At 54.6% G+C, this 16,917-nt stretch overlaps 1 long non-coding RNA gene across 1 annotated transcript; it reads right to left on the bottom strand.

Moving 5' to 3' along the window:
• Positions 1-373: 373 nt before the first annotated feature.
• On the bottom strand, positions 374-11,377 carry LOC112929802 (uncharacterized). The gene is made up of 3 exons (XR_003236993.2): positions 10,859-11,377; positions 8,015-8,819; positions 374-4,925 (listed from the first exon to the last, which is right to left on the bottom strand). It is a non-coding gene; the product is annotated as an uncharacterized lncRNA (long non-coding RNA).
• Positions 11,378-16,917: the final 5,540 nt, after the last annotated feature.

Below are 16,917 nucleotides of genomic sequence, written 5' to 3'. Positions count from 1 at the left end.
TTCCTTCCCCCAATTAAAGCAACACTATCATACCACTTTATACTAATCAGATTGGGGGAAAAAAATGAGAAAATTGGATAACGCCGTGTGTTGACGACAACGTGGGGAGCGCCGTGTTCGGAAGAAATCTGGCAATGGTTAAGGAAACAAAGTACCACTTGCTGTGACCCCATCATCCACTCCTAGGAGACCCAGGGACACCCACCCCCTCAGGTCCCAAGTCGGGGCAGTCTGGGTGAACACCTCTAGGTATAGACCAGTTGTCCTTCTGGAAGCCTCTGCGACCATCGGAGACATTGAACAAGATTTATGCACAGCGACACGGGCAGATCTTAAAAACACAGAGTTAAGTGAAAAAAATTAAGCAGCAGAATGCGATCTATAGCCACTACAATTTATGTAAATTAAAACACATTCACACAATAAACAGCACCATATATTCTGCAGGAAGCATCCGTATCTCAGGACATAGATTAGAGGGAACAGGATCAGGGGATAAAGGAGAAAATAAAAGACAGGATTGAGGCCGTGAAAGAGATGGTGGGACCAGGCATGAGCTGAGGGGTGGGGGTGGGGGGCTTCCTAACTGTCCCTTCAAGGTAAAGGTAGCAAGTGACCAGCCAGCCAGCCTTCCTCCTCCCTTGCCATCCATAGTCCCGTGGGGCTAGGATAGACCTGGACACGATTTCTCAGCCTCGGGCCCATGGACGTTTCGCTACGGGGCCGTCCTGTGCACTGTGTAGAGGATGTTTGCCAGCATCTGGCCTCTCCAGCCAGCTGCCAGTAGCACCTGCTGAGTGGTGACAGCCACGATGTCTCCAGACATCGCCAGATATCCCCCGGGGGAAACAAAGTCATTTCTGGTGGATAACTACTGGGTGGGAATAAAAGCTTGAAAAGGGCACCACATCTTCCAGGTAAGTGGTCCACACTCGCTTTGCCAAAACCCGCCCCCAGGGCACCCGAGCCTCAGGACCGGGGATGGGGCTGGGAGCTCCATCCTGAAAGCTGCCAGCGTACGTTCCTTGCACGTTTCCATCAAGGCTCTGCGGAGACTCCAGTTACAGCCCGAAACCGCATCTGCCTTGGGCTTCCTCCTAATTTTAACAGGCAGCTGGATTTGCATAGGACATTTGCATCTGAGATTACCCATGGTTCTCTGGGAGGCACCGTCTATAGCAGACGGTGGCAAAAAAATATATATATTATTCCACTTCAGCTTGCAGAGGAGGAGGGAGGAAAGGGGAATGCTTCAGGGAGGGAAGGCGCTTGCAGGAAATTTCAGTGCCTTGTGCACTGGGTGAGGGGATTGGAAGGAGACAGTCTACTGGTCACCGGGCAAAGATGACTGTCCTGACACTGGCATGCAAATTGGTGAATCCAATAGTGAATGAAAGGGGGCCCTCTGAGCCTCTATCAGGAGAGGGGTTGCTGTCTCAAGTGGAGGCAGTCAGAGGGAAGGAGAGGGTAGTGCAGATTGTCTACAGAGGGGCACAGGGACCGGCCCCTGCCCCACCGAGCCCAGCTACCCACCAGCACTGCCTGAGAGCCCACTCTGCAGGGCGGAGCTCCCTGAGCTCCTTTTCCTGTGTTTTCCCCACACAGGGCTGTTCCAACACACAGCCGCACCCCTCTCAAGGGAGGCATCACTGCCCTCATCTAGAAGAGGAGGAAACAGAGGCTCCCAGAGCTCATCTGTAGTAAAGAGCAGAGCCTGGAGTGGAATGAAAGTCTGCCAGACTCTAGAAAGAGTCGTCTTTCCAAGCCCCTTGGTGGCCTCTCACTGATTTGCAAAGTTAATGAATAAAGCAAGGGTATGGTAGGCAGCGCTCAAGAGGGGCAGACAGCCGGGCCTCTCCCTTATAGGTCAGCAGCTCAGACTTAGCCCAAGATACAGCCAGACCTGGATCCCAGGATGTAAAGACAGACACCTGTGAGCCATGACCTAAATGCCAGGTGAGGTGTGTATGCTCCATGTGGGTCAAGGCTAAGTTGGAAACCTCCCCACTGAACTCATACCCATCCCCGGGTACCCTAGGACGGTCACCCTCTCCACTTTGCTGCCCCAGGGCCTTGTGGTCCTCTATTATTACATGTAATTTATTCTTCCTACATCTCTCTCCCCCACTAGCCCAAGAACATCTTGGGGGCAGAGATTGTGCGACTGGCTCATCTCTCTATTTCCAGGGTTCAATAAACACATGTGCTATAAACGGAGCTAATTTTGGGCTGGGAACAGGTGAGTAACCAATCCACGTCATCCCATATCATTCCATGCAGGTGTTTCTTGATTGTCCCAGAAGGAAGATCGTAAATGAGACCTGCCCCTAAACCAAGAGGAGGCATCGTGTCCCTGATCACATTCTGCTTTACATAGACTCCTCAAGGGGTGGGAACTTGTCCAATTGTCTCTGCGTTCTCAGTGCCAAGAATAGAGTCTTGCATGTAAGCAGTGGAAGATAGATGGGTAGGTGAGATGGGTGGAGGAGGGGTGGATGGAGGATGGGTGGGTGAGTGGACGGTTGATGGAAAGGAAAGGAGGTGGATAGATATTGATAGGCATATGGTGGTATGGTGGCTTTTTAATAGTTAAGTGAGTGGATAGATGGATGGTGGGTTTATGGATGAGTTAGTAGACGTACAGGTGAATGGATGGAGCAGTGGTGGACGGTTGGGTGTTTGGATGTGGAGAGTAAGTCAGTGAAGGGATGAATGAATGGACGGATGAAGGTTGGATGGGTGGACGGATGGTCGGCAGGGTGAGTTCGGTGTCTATGGGTAGGTGGTGAACAGCTAGATGGATCCACAGGGAATGGGAGGCTGGACGGCTGGTAGGGTGAGGGTTGCTTGGATGAATGACTCGTCCTTCCATCTCCTGATATCATGCTCAACCTTCTTAAGTAAAAGAGCTTTTTGTACTCCTTTTTTCCAGATCCCACCCTTAAGTCCCCTGCCTCTCCTGCTCTCTTCCATCCTCCAAGCAGGGGCTCTAAGATGCCAGATGGAAGTCTTCCCAGGAAGTTCAGCTCCAGTCCCTGCCTCTGTGCTGAGCGTTCCACACGGTGCAGAGATTTAATACTTAACTCCAGCCTCTCCCCGCTCCTTACCTGCCTGAGGAGGTAGAGGCAGCAATTTGCATATTTATTAAATATCTCTTAGCAGGATACACAAGCCGCATTGCTACATCCCGCTCCCGGAGCCGTCCTGCTGGCAGACAAGACTGTGCGCCATCCGCGCTGCATCACCGCCCATTAAGTAGCTGTTCCAGAGCCCAGGGGGCGAGGAGGGGAGTGAGGGGCCACGGGGCAGGTGCGGAGGAGGAGATCCCGGAGCCGGGGACACCGCTGTCTCCCGGCTGTTAGGCAGTGGGGGAGGGGGAGGCTCTCTTCTTGGCCCAGGGAGAATGGGCTCTGCAGGCATCTCTTCCAGACCCCTGTGTCCACCCGGGTCACCCCTGAAAACCATCCTTGCCCTTAGAAAATTCCCAGAGGAGGACACTTAGCAGCGACTTTGTTTTATGTTCCTTCTACTCCTCAGTTTACCTGGAAGTCCATCCAATGGTCTATAACGAAGTGGGCCTGCCTTGGGGTGAGCCCACTGCTGGTGCATTGTCTTTGGTCAAAAAGCCATGAGCATCCCCAGGCTCCGGGTGCCCTTCCTCAAGCGGTCGTCCTATGAGATCCGGTCGCAGTGCCCCCTGTTTCCTGGAAAGGAGTCCTTGGAGTGAGTGTTCCTCTGGGGTCCAGGAACTCCTTGATATAAACAGGGACGACCCCCCCTTCAGACTGGGTGCTCTGACTCTCCCTCCTGTCTCTTGTCACAGTTCCTAGATTGGGGCTCGAATCCCAAGATGTGGCTTCTGGGGTCAGACTTGCCGGGTGCCGATCCATGTGGGGTGACCAGCGGGTGGGGGACCAGAATCTCTCTGAGCCTCAGTTTCTTCATCTGTAAATGGGGCAATGATCACACCGACCTCACAAAATTATTGTGAGGATAGGTACAATGAAGGATGTTGAGGGATTGGCACAGTATCTGGCTCTGGACCGAATATTCAGGAAATGCCGGTTGTTATGGTTCTGGAATCATACAAAGTTGTAAGTGCGAAGGGAGGCTGGTCGCTTGCTCATCTTTCCCAGGGAGAAGGGAAGAGTAGCAGGACTCACATCCGCCTCACGTACTGCCTGCTGGATTCGCTGGGAGCACGATCCTTACAACCACCTTTGAGGTAGAAATTCCCAACACCTCCATTTTACAGTTGAAGAAACCGAGTCCCAGAGGGAGGAGGGAAACACCTGAGACCACGTGTTCATCGGAGATCCCCCATTCCTCTTGGTTTCCTTTTTCCAGGCAAGTCACGAGGGGTCCCTGCCCTGGGAGCAGCCTGGGACCCAAGGAAGAGGAGGATGAAACCCACAAACAGCTTTTCCAGCTTCACCTGCCCCCCACATCCCACTACCTTGGACTGGCAGGAGCCAGAAGGAAGGGTCTGGGCTGCAGCCTCATAAACCTTCCTGAAAGCCCTCATAAACGCAAGGCCCGGCTGGCTCTAAGTCTGCTGCTGCAAAAAGCAAAATCCCTGGTCATAAAGTAATCCCCATAAAAAAATAAAAAAAAAAGAGGGAGAAAAGAAAGAATCTGTGCAGTAAAAGCAGTAACAGCTTCTGGGACACAAGGAAGAGGAAACGGAGCTGCCGTGAACTCAGTCCCCTCCCAAAGGCACCAAGCTTGGGGATCCTTGTGGACCAAGGGTCCAAGTGGGGAGAGCAGGTACACGTGGCTGGGATGGGGGCTGCAGGTGTTGAAGAATGGTGATGCTTCTGATGGTGATGATGGTAGCCCTGAGGTAGCTTCTAGAAGTCCACTCATGTCCACCCCTTCGCTGGAGCTGCCACTGTCTCAAGGTTTCTAGGGTTAAGATCCCCATCCTATAGATGAAGAAACTGAGGTCAGAGGGAGTAGAAGCTCGTCATCAGAATACAGGCCGGCTGCCCCTGGTAGGACCCTCCCTACATTGCTACTCTAAGGCCCCAGTTGGAAGGCCCTAAAATGCAAATGGGTTCTGGCTAAATGCAAGGCATTCTTGGGGCTGGGGAAATTAAGTCAATATTTACAAGGGGGGACCTCCCTGCCCCTTCCCAACAAGAAACCCTGAGGCCGGGGAGGGAGATGTGGCTGTGGACTCCTAGGTGGGTGCCTGCACATCCTCGAGTCTCTGATTGTCATCATTTCACTGAGGCTGGCCATTCCGACCTCACCCGGGGGCTGGCAGGAGATGATGCACAGGTGTAAGGAGCCGCTGCATGCTTGGGGCCCCGACAGTGGGAGCTGTGGGGCCTTAGGGTCCTGGTGAAGTGAGGCTCCCAGGCAGAGGGGTCAGGATCCCACAGGGGGTGAGGATAGCTCAGTACTGGCAGAGAACACCTTTGCCCGACGGCAGCACCCGCCCCACCGCAGACCAAGCAGCTCTGCTCTGACAATTCACACCTTCCTCCCCCCACCCGACCCTCCCCGCAGGCCTCTCCAGCCCCAGGCTATCTCCTCCTGAGCCTCTCTCCTCCCCAACCTGCCCCTTCCCTGGCTTTTATCTGCCACGTTCCAACCTCTCCATCCCTCTGTGGTGTTGATAATCTCCTTCACGCTCTCACTCCAGGTTCGGGGGACTATTGTCCTACGGGCCATCGGAGCCCACTCTGCATCTTCCCCATTGGAGACGACATGCACCGGCCTCTCCCCGGACTCCCTGGTGGCCCCGTCCGGGAGCCACGCCCTGCCCTGAGGCCTGCCCCAGCCTCATCCCTTGGGGAGGCCTCACTCTGATCCCAGCCCACCATCCTTCCAGGAGCAGGGGCTGCTCTGGTCTCCCTCAGCCCTTCCCACACCCATCACCCACCCCTGCAGGAAGTGAGTTCTATAAGAAACCCTCCCTGTCCCCACCTGGCTCATCCTCCTCTGCCTCCCTCAGAACAGGAGGAAGGGACAGACGCCCTGCTCCTTCATCTCCCACCCAGGGCCAGGGATTCCGAGGAGCGTGTTTTGAGTGACTGAGCCTCCGGGAGTGAGCTCCCTGCCACAGGAACCTCTCGGGCGGAGCACGTGGCTCCCGCTCCTCGGGTCACCTCGTCACTCTTGCCTCCGGCACAGGCACTAAAGCAATGCAAGGAAGCCCAAACCTGTTGCCATCAATTCTGCTCAAGAATGCTGGGGCGGGTGTGGTGTGTGTGTGTGTGTGTGTGTGTGTGTGTGTGTGCAGGAGAGCAAGCTTCCAGAAGCCTCCATCTCACCGCCTGTAAAACCGGATAATAGCACCTACTCACAGGGCTGTTGGGAGGACTCCAGGAGTTAACAAATGTGAACCACTCGCATGCGTGCCCAGCGCGCCGGGAATGTTTGCTGCCGCCCAGCCTCCCTTCTGCCCGCAGCCTCCCTTCCAATCCTCGCTGCCTCCTTCCAGCCCTGGGGAGCGAAGTGACTTCCAGGCGCCAGAAATTGGAGTCTCCAGAGGCAGGTGGCTGATTTCTTGCAAGAACAGAAACAGCTGTAGCAATACAGGTAACTGCGGCGTCTGTGCGTTGAGTAGTTACTACGCGCCTCCGTGAATGGCGGGTGCAAACCTCAGCAGAGGCGACCAGGCCTCGGCCGACGGGCCCTGAGCTCTGCAGCCACTGTCCCGGTCCACGAAGGGGCAGGGCACCTGTCTGGTTCCATCGCGGGGCTCCGGCTGCCTCGCCCTGCCCCTTCCCCTTTGCCGGGCCTTCGTTTCCCCATCTGTGAACTGGGTGCAGGGCCTGCGGCGTGATGAAGACAGCACCCCCAGTACGATTTGCGAGGAGGCCAGGGGCTGCCAAGCCTGCCCGGCCTGGAGAGGGTTAAGGTGCCGGAGCTTGTCCAGGGGCCCTGCCTCCTCTTCAGAGGGTCCCCCGGACACCCCAGAGATAATTGGCTCCAGCGCTGCTGCACTTGAGAGAGGCCAGGGGATCAGGAGGGAGAGGAGAGCGCTGGAGCCCCAGGGGGCCTCGCCAGCGGCCGGGCTCCCGGGAGGGGTGGTTGGGGCTCCTCAGGGGCGCATAGGGGACAGTAACAAGAGGGTAGGGCTCCGGGGCCAGCAAATGCCACCTCAGACTTGGCAGATGGGATGATTGGAGCCCAGAGAGGGGCCGGGGCCCCAGTCCCGTCACTGCCCCGCCTCCTTAGGAGCTGCAGCCCATAGTAGTGTAACAATCACACCGCTGATCATCAGTAAGTCCCCCGAGCCCCCTCTCTCCCCAACACCTGCTTGGTGACGACATCCCCTCACCCCCAGCCCCCAGCAGCCCTCAGGGACGGGATGGCTTCACCAGCCTCACTGCGTGGAAGGGGAAAATGCAGACTCTCGGATTGGCCCCGCTCACCAACCAAAGGGCAGCGTGCTGGTCTCCCTCTGAAACCCGTGTCCTTCCGAGGAAGCCAGGCTGCCCCGCAGGGGACCCGTTCCTGATTTTCTCAGGATCCTGTGTCCCCTCTCTAGCTTGGCATGGACTGAGGCCCACTTTGATGGGGTCATCATGACCGCTGAGGGCAGGACAGACCTGGGTTCGAATCTGACCGCTGCATAAACGAGAGCGCTGCGCGCACACTTGCCGCAACGTTCGTGGGCACGTGCACACGTCGTTGGTTGGTTCGGAGCCTGCTACAACCCCCAACCCACCTCCGACACAGAGTAAATATTGACTTAATTTCCCCAGCCCCAAGAATGCCTTGCATTTAGCCAGAACCCATTTGCATTTTAGGACCTTCCAACGTGCCATCCTCTCTGCCTGGAATCGTCTCTCTTTTCCCACTTGACTGTTCTCTGCTCATCCTTCCAGATGGTTCTTTGGGAAGCTTTGTTTGATTCTCTAGGCTGAGTTAGACGTGCGCCCTCCCCTTCTGGCCTGCATAGCACCTTTACCGTCTCCCTCTTCCCGGTAATTGCCAATTACACATCTGTCTGGAGTACTTGTGAGGTCCCTGCGGGCAGGGAGGGCGTCGTACTCACCTTGCAGCCCCAGCATCAGGCAGCAGCACTTGGAAGGTTGTGGAGCCAGAGCAAGGAAGCAGACAAGTGAAGAAATGAATGAATGGGTGACAGGGAACTCAGCACGAGCTGCATTCCGGTCTTGCCACACAGGGGGTCAGAGACCTGGGACACAGAATCCCACCCCTGTCCCCTGGCACCCCCACCTCCTCAGCATTTACGTGTGCCTGTTGCCCTTGCTGGCCGTGAATCTAGAGGGTCCAGACCACAGTGACCTGTAGACTCTGTAGCCACTAGCCAAGGATGCGGTCTAGAGGTCACGGGGCCAGTGCGACGCAAGACGTCAGGGGATGGATGTCCCTGAGAGACCCGACCTCCTCCGAATCTGCCTGGATTCGCACACCCCTTGGCTCTGCCCTGAGAGAAGAGAGGACACGTGTCCCACAGTACACGGCTGCAGAAATCTACGTGCTCCTTATTCCGAGCATCCCTCCCTCCGCCCGCCCTGCATCCTCCTGCCAGAGTAAGAACTAAATTTATCGTGAATTGGCACATATCCCCCGGCCCTGGCCCAACCCCATCCTCATCTCTGTCAAAGAAGGAAAGTCTACTTCCTTTGCTTTGGACACCAGCAAGGAGACTTCTGGACTTCCAAATGCTGTCTTCCAGGAAATTGGAGTTTGAACATGATCCCTTGGGCGATGTGTCCAAAGGAGAAGTTCTCGCTGAAATCCCCACATCGTAAAATGTCAGGATGTCTGCGGTCTTTATTTATAGACAGATTGCTTTTCAACTTTTCTCACTCCAACATTTCGATGTGTTATTCCTGAAGATAAATGCACATTATGATTTCATAATAGAAATTGCATTTCTCCCCCGTGTCACCTCTAAGCATGTATATACATAAATATGGCACATTGCCTCCGACAGTAATTTAAAAGGCACTTTGGAGAACATATTGATCATGACCAGAGAACGGGGCTGGCATGGTCTCGATTTCATCGAAGTCCGCCTCCTCCCAGCCCCTGCCCTCCCTCTTCTTCTTCGTTCAGATCCTGAGGCTTGGAGACTCAGGATTTTCATTTATCTTTGTACGTCGGGATGTTTGTTTATAGGCACCAGGGGCTCTGGGGGGGGGGGGGGCGACGTGAAATTTTATAACTCTCAAAGTATAAACAAGGAATGAAAAATGTAGCCTTCTACCAGAGTGAGTTCCCCGGAGGCAGGAATCCTCTGTCTCGCTCCCGCATGGACTTGAGATGGTGTGGGGTGGACACTGTCCACTGTCTTGGGGCCACCCGGGTGTACACTTTCCTTTCAGCTCACCAGCACATTCTCCTGCAGTTGAATTCCTGGCCCAACCAGAGCACCCTCCTCTCTACACGTCTGCTTCCCGGGGATCTGAGGCTCACCTGGGAACAGTCACCTCCTCTTCGCACTTTCAGGATTCCCCATCATCCCTGGAAACTACCAGAAACTCACCTCTTCTAGGGAGCCTCCGCTACTACGCAGAGCCGCGTCCCAGCATCCCGCTCTCTCTATGGCACCCTCCACCCTCTGCCCATCTTAGAGGTGATTTACTCTTTGGGCTACTTTTAAAGATCCCACTGTCCTCAGCCAGGTAGCTCAGTGTGTTGGAGGTAACCATGCTGGAAGTTGGGCATCTATATAACACACCAGGCAAGGTCCGTTAGCCCTTCTCATTGAGTTGCTACAAGTATCCTAAAGGGTAGTGTTTTATCCTCTCATTTTACAGAACAGGAACCCGAGGTTCAAGAAATGTCAGCCTATCCGTCCAAGGTCTGAAGGCACTAGGTGGAAGTCCCTTGACTCAAACTCAACCCCTTCTGTTGGCCCCTTTCTTCTGCTCACTCCTTGAATATCAACATTCCCTCCACTTAGGTCTCTTCTTCCTTCCACTCTTCCTGGGCTCTCTCACCCACCCACCTCCTGTCCCCAGCTTCAAGGATCATTTTTTCTCTTGGCAGCTTTCCAACCCCCATTCTGGCTCAGATCATCATAGCTGTCCCCTGGATGTCTCCATTGGGATGTCTCGTAGGTCTCTCAAATGTGATCTGGCAAGGACTGAGCTCAATATCGATGGTGCCGTCACACGCAGGTCGCTCGACCCTGAACCCCGGCCATCATTCTGGACTCCTTCTATATTATCACGACCGACCCCTCTACCTTCCACTTCTTAAGATCTCTGGAGGAGCTCTCTCCTCCCTGTCTCCCAATATTATGTATTAACGCAGGCCACCACTCATTCAGACTTGTCACGGCAGTGCCCTCCTAACACATCTCCCAGTCCCACTCTTGCCCCTTCCAACCCACTCCCCATATTACAGCCAGAGTGAGCCTCCTCAAGCAAAAAACAAAAGCAGACAAAAAAAAAAAAAAAACCAAAAAACTGGCCCCATCACTCTATTGTTTAAATCCATCATGGTGCCCATTGATGGCCAATGGGGGTAGTTCCTATTGTGTCCTCACTCTCGTGTCAGGTGCATGTAGTCAGCACTCACTAAACAGTTACCAGCTGAATTCTCTGCCACTTCTCCTTGGGTCTGCTCCCTGGGCTTTGTACCGGTTAATTTTTCCTTCCAGAGCCTCTCAAGAACAATTCTGCTTCAGCATCTCCGCATCTCAGCTTTGCCAAGGAGCCAAGACTATGGGGGCTGAGTTGGCCTTTGCCTCTGCCATTAGCAGTCTTCCCTTCTCAATTACATGGTAATCCCTGTTAAAATTACAAATTTATTTATAGTTTTTTTTCCCTTTCTTTTTTTTTTTTCCCCACCCGGCAATTTTTATGGCTCATCGGCCATAACAAATTCTACTTCATAAAGCAAAGGTGCACGTTATTATTACCTTATGGAAATAGGCGGCGGCAGCTGACTCCATTCCCGGCCGGCGTGTTGTCTCCACGAATCCGTAATGGTTTCAATCAATACCCCCGTGGGATTTGTTCCGCTCTTTGAGGCCGAGAGCATTTGGACCTGGAGGTGGTATATCTGCCTCCGAGCCAGCTGGCAGCAGTGGCCCCTCCCAGGGACTTTGGATTTTGGTGGTTGTCCTGGTGATTCCATTTTGTCCAGGAATAAAGAGATCATCACACTTGTGGGTGATATTTCCCGAAAGCTCTGTAAGGATTGTTATGGTAACCATATGAAGCAGGTGCTGGTTATGACCCCATCGTAAAGGGGAGGAGAGTGTGCCTCAGAGACCATATGAACTGACCTGAAGGCCAACATGATGTGGGCAGAGGCTTCTCTGCGGGGAGGTACAGGCCACCTTGTTGCATCCGATGGGCTCCGGGAGGCACAGGGTCTTAGGGTAGGGGCTACAAATGAGCGCTGCTGGAATTCTGTGACTCTGTTGACGTCTCCCTGCCTCTGTCTCCAGATCTGATCATATTTCGGAAGAAAATGCACATCAGAGAATGACAAGGCTTCCTGCTGCTCGGGCTCAGAGCTGGAAATGACTGGCAGGGCACATCTCTTCCAGCCTCACTTAGATGCCTCCCCAGTCAGGGCACTCACTAGCTGAAGGGCTGGCTCTCTCCTGAGAAGTCCGACGTGCACCTAGTTTTGCTTTCATGGAGCGCCCAGTGGGCAATGCTGTAACTTCTATCCATAGCTCCTAATTTGGCTTCTGGAAGCCACAGGAGCTAGGCTGATCCTGCTGGTCCACTTCGGCCGCTCGGTTGTTGCAGACAGAACATCGGAGCTGGGAGGGGTTCACAGAATTCACGCCTCCCCTCGTGGTACAGGGAGGCTGGGTCATTGCCGCCCTGAGCAAGTTAACCGAGCCTCACTGCCCTCATCCACGGGGCAGGACCTTCATATACGATGTTTGTCAGAGACCTGACCCCAGACCTGGGGCTGGAGCCCAGCTTCCAGCCCCCTCATTGCTGCACAATCTACAGAAAGTCGAGTGGGCAGGATGGTCTGACTCCAGAGAAGCCCACTCCCAAGTAACCGCTGGTTTCCCCTGGCATCCTGCATAGCCCCGGCCTGGCCTGTGCATGATGTCAGGCGCTTTGTTTCTTTAGCCTCACCTGTCTGACTAATCTGGCTGCTGGAGGTGGTCCAGGGTGCTAGCCAGCAGCCTTGGGAGCCATAGGTAATCTTTGGGGTTTGCTCCACAATGCAGAAGAGGGGTGGGCTGACTCTCAAGCCCCCATCACCCCGAAACCAGGCTGGAAGCTCCAGGGCTCCTTTCCTGGCCCTCAGGGTAAACCCTTGCTGCATCCCGAATGCAGCCTGGTAAAAAGGAAAGGAGAAGCAGGGACTCTGGACACAGAGAATGCAAATTCCAGTTCTGGCTCTTTCTCTCTCACCAGGTGTGTGGCGTGACCCAAAGCTCTCCCCTCCTCTTGGTCTCAGTCTCCAAATCTGTAAAAGAGAGATGAAACGTCGCCGCCCAAGGGCCGCTGTGGGGCTCCAGACAAGAGAAGTTCAGGGAAGCACCTGGCGCGGCGTCTGGTACACCCTTGTCTCTCGGGGGGCACTGGCCTTCCCCACCCCTGCCCCCTCCACATGCACCCTGGCCCTCGCCGCATCCCCTCAGACCTCAGCCTCCTCTGGCTCACACAGGAAGATCACGTTACCATGGCAACCCGCGGGCAGCTCAGCTCCTGGTCCCTCTGGTCTCCTGCACCCAATCCACCCAGCCCAGCTCGGGCAGCTGCCACGGGGGTGGTGTCAGGTGCCAGGGGCCCTTCCTCTGGGAGCTGACCCCCCTACTGGGAGGTTGATGGCTTTTTTCCTTTGGCGCAGACTCTCCTGCTTCCCTTCCTCCCCAGATCCCACCTGGGTCTACTTTGCTCCCTCACACGGAAGCCTGGCCAGAGCCCGGACTCGTGTCTGGAGAGCTCTATCTGGCGGCAGCCCCCTTCCTCCTATGGCCTTCTTCCTCCAAGCATTGGCTCAGCAAAACATCTCCCCAACCCCTGGACCAGGCGGGCTGGGTCTGGGTGAAGGCGTGTCTCAGCGCACCGAGTGGGGGCGGGCTCTGAACTCAGAGGAGCCTGGGTTCAAGTCCTCGCTCTGCTGGAGGAGCTGCCATAACAAAGCACCAGCAGCTGTAGGGCTTCAGCAACAGACATTTGCTGTCTCATGGTCTTGGAGGCCAGAGGTCCAAGGTCCAGGCACTGGTCCCTTCCGAGGGGCTGGAGGGAGAAGCTGTTCCAGGCCTCTCTCCTACTTTTTGGGGTTTGCTGGTGACATTTGCCATTCCTTAGCCTGTAGATGCATCAAACCAATCCCTGCCTTCATCTTCACACGGTTCTCTCTTTGTGTGAGCATCTTTGTCCAAATTTCCCCTGTTCATTTTAAAATTTTTTTTAAAGATTTATTCATGAGAGACACACGGAGAGAGGCAGAGACACAGGCAGAGGGAGATGCAGGCTCCCCATGGGGAGCCCGATGCGGGACTCAATCCCAGGACCCCGGGATCACGACCTGAGCCAAAGGCAGATGCTCAACCACTGAGCCACCCAGGCATCCCTCTACTTTTATGAGGACACCAGACGTAATGGAGTAGAGGATGAGTCCAAACTCATCCTAAGTAATTGTATCTGCGATGACCTTACTTCCAAAGAAGGTCACACTCCCAGGTACCAGGAGTTAGAACTTCAATGTGTGCATTTTTGAGAGACACGGTCCAACCTATAATGTTATCTGAGTGGCCTTGGGCAAGTCACATCACCTCCTGGGGACTTAGAAAGGCTCATCTTGAAAATGGGAGAAAATATGGTGACATCCTCACATAGTGGTTGGAAGGATTAAACGGGATGAGGTATATAAGGTGGTCAGTCCAAGACTAGCAGAGAGAAGGGTTGGTCGCTAGCTGCTGTGAATTCCTGTTTGGGGCAGGGCTCTTTCCCTCAGCGATCCTGCTCATTGGTTCCCTTTGCTCCTGGCTGCGGGGAGTGAAGAGATGCATGGGAAGAGGGTCTAAGCCTTGAGCCTCCCATCCCTCCCATCCAGCCTCCACGTAACCTCAGGAGGCCACACTATTGACATTCTCTCACCGATTTACCCTACAAAGGCTAAGTGCCTTATGCATCTTTGCAAACCTTTGCATTTTTCATCTTTGTGTTGTTATCTCCATTTAATGGATGAAGAAACTGAGGCTTGAAGAGGTGGTGTGGCTTGCCCAAAGTCAGGGTCAGGGCCGGGCCCGCCAGTCAGAGTCTAGAGTGTGGATGTGCCAAGCCCCAGGGGTACGTGCCTGGGACAGCTTTGCCTTTTCTCTCCTGTGTGGACCCTTCTCTGAGGTCCCCTAGCCCAACCCGGAGGAGCCCTCGTGTGCTCCTATGCTGTCACCACCCTGCATGCAGCCCCTGGTTATAATTTTTTGTATTTATATCTTCCCTTTGCTTGTCATCAGGCTGTTTATCAGCACGCAGTGATGCACCCGTGTTAAATATATATGCATCCGTGTGTGTGTGTGTGTGTGTGTGTGCGCCTTCCCAGTTATATTTATGCAGCTCCTCGGAGGATTAATTTAGCCAAATAACCGAAGCTATTTAGGTAGTTGACATTCACACTGTGAAGGAATGCGGGCGCTAAGTCAGCCAGGCACTGGCTTTGCTCCCAGGCCTTCCGAGGACTCAGTTTCCTTAACTTGGGGTGAGTGTGGCAGAGAATGCAGGAGCTCAGCGAGTCTAGGGGTCGAATCCTGACTCTTCAATGGGGAGCTGCAAGACTCTGGAGGAAATCTGAATGGGCCTCAATTTGTTCAGCTAAAAAAAAAAAAAAAAAAAGTGGTCTTGTTCTTGCAGAGCTGTTGCAAACTTTGACCGATTCAATGACTGTAAACTTTTTTTCCTAGCAGGTGCTTATTGTTTCATTCTGTTTTTTTCCCTTTCTATCCCTCCATGTGGCTCCAAGAGGCATATAAGATGAAGTTAAAAATTCCTTGGGTTGGCCCCTGAGGTCCTCAATCCTGTTACCTTTGCTCACTTTCTTTCCTCCAAAAGTCACCCTCTCGCCGTGCCTGGAAGGACGGTTTAGTTGGGATGGCTGATCCTATTGGTGCCCTTTCAATCCCTCTCTGGCTCCCTGTTGTGGGGCATGCCAACCTCATGGCTTCCCCCGGCCAGCAGGTGCGAGGAAAGGGTTTTCTCTGGGTGCCAGAACCCATTCACCTGCCAGAGGGGCAGGCCGGAGGTGGGAGCAGCCCTCAGCCACAGACCAAAGGGAGAGGGTGTGTAAATACCCCAGCTCCCTCGCCCCTCGGTCGGAATAACTCCTAGGTCTGTTCTACTGTCTCGCTCACTGTGCCCCAGCGTGCTGGAGCCCTGGTTGCCCACAACAGGAGCTGCTCCATAATGCTCATGGTTGGCTTTCTTCTCTTCCTTTCCCTGTCTCCTTCCCTCGTGCTCCTACAAGGTGTGTCCAGGACCCCCTTCAAAATAAATTCTGTGCGTTCAAGTCCTTGTCTGAGGGTCTGCTTCTGGGAAGACCCAATCTAAGAGCAGGTGGGGTGGTGGGTGCTAAAAGCCTGGGCTTTGGGCCTCCTCACCCGACTTTGAATCCTGCGTTAAGAGGCAGTGAGCAATTAATCACTCCCTCTTTCTGAGCCTCAGCTTCCTCGAGGATCTGTGGCATAGGGGTGGTGATCACAGCACCTGCTCCTGGAGGCATGAGATGACCTGCCCCTCACTGGCTGGCTGCAGCTTGGTCCACCGGCCTCTTCATCCTCTTCACAGAGCTTCTATTATTTATTGATTTGCACGTGGTCCATCCTCACAGACAGTGCCTCCCCCATCTAGAAGATCAGCTCTGTGAGCAGGGGTCCCCAGCACCTCTGCGCACTTCTGCTCCTCTGCACCATGGGCAGCAAGCGCTGAGCCCATTCTGCCCCCAGACACGATCCTATCTCAGTGCTTCTCACTCAGGAGCTCGGCTCCTTTGGCCTCTCGTTTTGCTCTAGCCGTTCCCATCACCTTGCATTCCTATCTGTCCAGCTCTATCCACCCTTTACAGCCCAGGGGGCTTCTCGGGTCAACTCTGGCCCTTACTGACACTGCTTCCTCCTTGATTCTCCACTGAGGCTCATCCTTGGAGGCCCAGACTGAGGTCTCGGGCCTAGAGCCAACACCTGCTCAGCCCCTTGTGGCTCTCCTCTCTCTTCCTTCTTTCCAGGTTCCATTGAGATGCACCCCAGACACCTGCAGCTCGCCCCCTCCTTAGCCAGCAATAGCAAGCAGAGAGTCCAGCTGAGGACCTCTCTGGACCTCTCCATGGCCATGTTCACAAGACCCCTCCCCTCCGCCCTGGCTTCCTGACCCCTGGCACACACAGGTCCGCTCAGCCTCACCTCTGTGTCCAGCTGCATGTCCAGCCTCACATGTCAAGAGCAGCAACACGGCCGTGCTTCCTTTTAACCTCCCTCAAAATGACTGAGGAGTTCTGGCTGTAGCAGGGGAAAGTCGGGGTGCTGAACTGCATGGAATTAGGAACAAAGTATCAGACAGGGGCAGGACGTTCAGAAGACCTGGGCCAGGCCAACTTGCTCTGGGGCCTCAGGGAACCCCTTCCCTCTCCGGACCATGTTTTTCCCATGCACACTCCAAGAGGGGTGGGCAGGATGACCTCCGAGGTGCCCCCAGCAGAGCAGAAGGGGCCCCTCCCTGAGTATCTAGCATATGCCCGCGTGCTCACAGGTGTGATCCCACTTTGTTCTGACTTCGCCAAGTGGTTACGAATTTCTCCGTTTTGCAGCGCAGAGTTCCTGAGGCCGGCGGGGGAGGCGGGGGTATGTCTGGAAGCCCTGGAGCTCTCTGCACCTCCAGCTGAGCCTCTGGGAGGAGCTTCCTGGGTGGGGGGGGGGCACAGGAGGGACAGGATGAGGTGGGAGGGGTGCATGGCAGCTGGGCCTGGACGAGATCCCACCAGTGTGGGGCAAGCCACCTACCC

The sequence above is a fragment of the Vulpes vulpes genome, chromosome 2 (assembly GCF_048418805.1).
Source record: "Vulpes vulpes isolate BD-2025 chromosome 2, VulVul3, whole genome shotgun sequence".
NCBI lineage: Eukaryota > Metazoa > Chordata > Mammalia > Carnivora > Canidae > Vulpes > Vulpes vulpes.
Note: the sequence above shows the minus strand (reverse complement) of the source record. Positions and strands in the feature narration are given on the sequence as shown.